This window comes from Apium graveolens, unplaced genomic scaffold (assembly GCF_009905375.1).
Source record: "Apium graveolens cultivar Ventura unplaced genomic scaffold, ASM990537v1 ctg6636, whole genome shotgun sequence".
NCBI lineage: Eukaryota > Viridiplantae > Streptophyta > Magnoliopsida > Apiales > Apiaceae > Apium > Apium graveolens.
The window spans coordinates 21,549-27,170 of record NW_027419652.1 but is presented as its reverse complement, the minus strand read 5'-3'; the positions used below and the strand labels follow the sequence as shown (position 1 = coordinate 27,170).

General features: G+C 29.7%; 1 long non-coding RNA gene across 1 annotated transcript; it reads right to left on the bottom strand.

The window, feature by feature from the left end:
* Nucleotides 1-1,578: 1,578 nt before the first annotated feature.
* LOC141703431 (uncharacterized) lies at nt 1,579-4,939 on the bottom strand. Its single transcript, XR_012567532.1, has 5 exons — nt 4,883-4,939; nt 4,342-4,402; nt 2,869-2,899; nt 2,000-2,053; nt 1,579-1,757 (listed from the first exon to the last, which is right to left on the bottom strand). It is a non-coding gene; the product is annotated as an uncharacterized LOC141703431 (long non-coding RNA).
* Nucleotides 4,940-5,622: the final 683 nt, after the last annotated feature.

Sequence of the window (5,622 nt, the reverse complement as noted above, 5' to 3'; positions counted from 1 at the left end):
AAGGATCGATAGTCCTGAACGCAAGAGCGACCATTAAACCTCGAAGCTCACCAACCCTAGCATTGAATACTAACACACTCAGGTTTTTGTTCCACAACAATCGTGTACTATAAAACAGGTACCATAAAAAAACTTTCAATGTTTTGTCTTTTATATAATAGTAATATATATATAATTTATAAATTAATTTACATACATTATGTAAAACTAAGTTTTAACTAAAGTCAAAATACATTATTATAGTAAAATCCTCGAAACAGTTTGATGTCAGATAAAGAAGCTACTCCAATTATATACTCAAAATACTTGCAAGGATATGTCTTTTTTTAAATGAACTTTGTTTAAATCATAATAGTAGTATGATTTTTTATTTTTTTAAATAGCGAGTGATGTATAATCTTTTGAACTTTTATATACTCTTTCTACAACTCATCAAGAACTTTATGTTCGATTGTCAATTTTTTTTATTCCGGTCTTCTAGTCATACTCCCATGTGAAAAATAATTTCATTTTCGAATTATATTTTAGAATTTTCATTGGTCATGTATTAATGTTAGATTTTAATTTTCTATTCTTATTTGGGAATCGAACCATGATAAGGGGGTTTGACCTAACCTGAACCAACCCGATCCAACCCAATATATAAATAATAGGATTGGGTCAAAAGTATAGTTTTATGTTGACCCGTTAAAATTTTTACAAACCCAGGTAAGTGTGCTGGGTCATTTTTATCCTCTAACCCGTCCAGCGGGTTCACCCATATCACCTATGCATCATCAGAAGAGAAAGCAAAGAAAAGGCTAAAAGAAAAGGAGTAAAATGTTAAATTGTAATGGTCTTATATTTAGGAATTTTTAATATGATCATAAATAGTAATTTATTGGCTCAAATTTTGTTAGTGCTCGATTCTTAATCTATGTGTGTAATGATAACACATATTTGGCATAAGATTTTGATTAAAACAAAGTTCATGCTACAATCTTTTAAGTACTCTTTTTTAAAATATTTTTTGAACAGTTTTAAATTTTATTTAATATCATGTTAATAATAGTACATATAATTTATAACTTATATTTAGGGTTCAATTTAAAATCATTTTAGCATTGAAATTTTAAAACTATAATTTTTCATGATGGCCGTCGTAATTGGCCTATTTTGTTGTAGTGATGTGGTGGAAATATTTCATGTAATTTTTTTGTCTATAAATGAATTTTGGCATAACTTTTTTTTTAAACTGTCATGAGAATAAAATCAATGGTGTCATATTGGTTCAAAAAAAATTAATAGAAAACTTTTAACACTAGAATTGCTTAAATACATTATATATGATTATATCATATGGGGCTAAACAATTATAGCATCTTTCTCTACCAAGGTAGTTTGCTTTGCTTATTGATATTAACCATTAATTAACAAGACACTTACATACATGTAGATTGTAATGAGTTTTTCAATAAGGAATTGGTTCAATAAGTAGAAGTTACATAGTTAATATTGGGAAACTGGTAATATTTTCTATGTTTAATAACTCTAGAATGTGATCAACATAGGCATTATCAATCATCACAATTCTTGATAAAACTAAACATATGTAAAGAAAACCAAATTGTTGAAAAAAAGTTGACATATATATGTACAAGTTGCAACCTGAAGACATGAGGGTTAAACAATCACAAAGAATTTGCAGAGTGAACTTGGAAGTGGTAGGCATCAATGAGCTTGATGGTAGTAGCAGACTAATATTCCGAAATTAGTTCCTGTAACAACATCAACCATCCTAATTAAATTTCAAATTTGATCGATCAGTTGCAGAAGCTCATACATAAAGCACATGTATTTCATAAAGAGTACTATTAAGGGAGAGTGAGAGAGAGGGAGAGAGGGAGAGAGAGAGAGAAGGAGAGAGAGAGCGGGAGAGAGAGAGAGAGAGAGAGAGAGATTTGTTCTGAAGTGCATGTACAGGAGATAAATGTGATTGTGTTTTGTGTTTTTACAATACCTGACAAAAAAGAAACCTCAGGAACCGAACTATATTTAGCAAAGCTTCAAGTGCCTGAAATAAAATATGAGCAGAGAATTAAAATATGAAGCAAACAAAAAGAAAGAAATGGAGTGCTTGATGGCTATGCAAGAATGAGAACAGAGGGGTTACATTTATATGTATGTAGTCACGTACACATGTATATTCCGTCAAATCTTACTATTTTTTTTAACACTCCCGTCTCATCCAGGATTTGAGATTTAGAATCCTAATAATATATATAGTGTTGTAAGATCCCTACTAAAAGATCGTTGTTAGTTAAGTAATAACAGTACCTTTTTAGTTAATCCTTTAATCTGGATAAACTACCTTTTTAGTTGATCCTTTAATCTGGATAAACTACCAACCATTCTAAATAATTTTTCTATCTTCATATTGGCAAGAAAGTCTAACACGTGACTATAAATTCAGAATTTATAGGCACATTGATATAAATTTATGATTTTTTCTAATTTTCTTTAATGGACGGAGGCAGCACATGAAAAATATATAATCAATACTACAAGTTGGTTACAATATTTTTTACTTTTCAATTTTGTCTCAGCTTTTATGTAATTTGTATTATGTGTTGGAATATTTGAATCTGATATTTTGTGTATTAAGTTAAAAACGTGTTCAAGAAATTTGGCAACCACAATTATGTTATGACAATTACAGAGCACATGTGAAATCTAAGTAGGGATTTATAAAATAAATTTCAGAAGGAAAGCGAACCATGATAACAACATATTTCCTAAGAGATATGACCAATGTTTATTATTACTAATAATTTTTGCAATACAACATGTCATATGGGTACGTATGTGTGTGCATGATGGCGTACTCACCATTGATCATGTCCGAAAACCCCATGCTTTCCTGAATGATTGAAAGGGAAATCAGAGGACACAAACATTTTTTACTAGTAGCAGAAGGTAACAAGAACATGAAAATATGAAGTTTGCATTTCCATATAATGTTCCCTAATAGCTAGCTACATATTACGACTTTGACCACATATATGTCTTCCTTATACTATCACACTTATTAATTTTTAGTATAAAGATCAATTAAAGGTACCCCTAGATTCTTTTTATTGTTTATTTCTACAAACTTGATCTAGCAATCAATCCTAACTTCAGTTTACTAAGGGAGTTTTAAATTTTGTTTTTTTACTTTTATTTAAACATGAATTTTTTTTAAATTTGTTTTGTCGTACTTGGCATCTTCCATTCTCCCGCATTGTTTAGTAAAGGATCAAGAAACAAGTTTGAGAAATATTTTTTTCAGCATTCAAGAAATGCAAGAGTGACATTTCGTCATAATTCATTTCTATTCGTCCTAATGCAAATTTTTGGTCAATTTTTATATTGGGCAAAATTATATAGAAAATATTGTCCAAAAAATATAGAATAATTGTGTATATATAACTAACATCATTCCTTTTCTCATTATAATGATCCACCCAACCGTCATCTTGTTCACTATCTTCTTGTCTCCCTGAAGTAATTATCTAATTCGGTGGCTTGTCTATTGGAGTATTTTCACGAGTAGAAAACATAATGAAAGGATTACATTGATCAATTATCTCTTGTCAATAAAAATGAAAATAAAGTATATTCTTAATTAATTTATAATTGTTTCTTAGTTTAATATTATTCTTAACAAGCCAAGATGAGCTACCGCAAAAATATGTATCAACCTCAAGTTTCTAAAATAATAGAGCCATACACGATCTTTCATCAAATGAAAATAAGCCAATACATATTTGTGTCGTTCACGAACAGCTTGTGAAAAATAACATTTATTATCTAAAAAAAGTTCAAACCCGCCCACTAGAACCACTATAATTATCACTTTCAACACAACTGAAAAAGCTTAAATTTGAATTTATTATTCTCAAATGATTTATGGATTACATATTTAAGTGTAATTTTAAACTTAAAATATTAATAATCGGGATGTATGTCAATTTTTTTAGATTTAACTAGCCAAGTTCAAGTCTAATGATCTCGTGCCGAGCTCAAGCCACACATGCTAATAGCTCGGCCTGAGCTCGTTAGCTTAACCCACACATTCTTATATTCGAGTTCGAGTTCCTAATAAACCATGTCGTTATCAGGCCGGTTTGTTCACCATTTACATATTTATAGCCAACTCTATTTGTAATAATTCAGGTTCAATATATTGGCATGGAATTGGTAGCGTGTACATACGAGGGTACATGTAAGGGTACATATAAGAGCAACATAATAAAAACATCTAAAGTGTAGTGTTGAAAATTTTGGCATAAATGAAAAATATATATGAAGGAGTATTACCGATAGGTAAACCATGGTGCAGAGACATCCATCTTTTCTGGAGCATTTACTTCATTGTTTACTGCAAATAATTCATAAACATATAAGTAAATATGTATTGGTCACTTGAGCAATAAAGATTTTTAAATCATGCTGGAATACTGAATATTTACTATGTTATGTGTATTTTGGGGAGAAAACTCATATCAAATTGGGGTAAGGATCATGTTCAGTAATCACGTAAGGTTGATCCAAATCTCGTTACACCAATATCCAAAATTGATATCATTAAGTCACTTGACACGGTTGATGGATATTTGAAATTGAATTAGAAATCGAACAAAAGAAATAATATGCTATGTATAAATAAATATTCAGATTTTCGACTAAGTTCGAATATGGATTCATTTTTTATTTAGGAGCAAAATAAATGTGAACTAAATCCTTTTCGGTTTGATAAAAAGATAAATTCAGAAATTTGGTTTCAATTACACCTAACCGAGGCAATCAAAATTTATCTATACATTTATCATCCAAATTAAGAAATTTAAATATAGCTTACCTTTGAACTTGAGAAAAGTCATGATGCAATTCAATTTGCATGAAAATATTGGGGTCGCGGAATATTTAAGATCTGTAAAAAATCGCAAACCAGTAAAAAATATTAAATCACGTATAAATAAAAAAGAACATAACATGGTGACATAATGTTTTTAGATTCTTGTTGGTATAATGTTGTTTTATGTTGGATATAATCAACTGATGAAGAAATACTTACATTTGTACATAATTAATACTTCAACACATATTTCGATTTAAATAGATTGTAAAATTTTGAGATACATACCAAGACGGAGATAGTCGGATGTGTACCGAGGGATAATGTAAAGAATGGAAAATGAGATTTCTTATATGGAGGGGATTGAAAGTATTCGTAAAATATGATAAACTTCTAGAGAGCAGTTTTGCAAACCTGATTGTTTGAATGGAAAAGGGAAGTGATTATATATCTCGCGATTTGACATAAATACACATAAACAACTATCTAACCAGCCTCTTGGATGTATAAACTAGTTAAATTTTATAAATATTTGCAGAAGAAATCAAGAGATTAAGCCAAAGAAAGAGATGGTTTGATAAGATATATGAACAAGAGAGCGGCGGTAAGGGGGTGTAAAACCCTAAAATGAATACATGATGTGATAAATATATATATATAAATATCATCCTATATCAACGGATCAGATTGGTTGATATTATGTATATCTGACGGCTGTTAACTAATCAAGGTTAAACTCGATT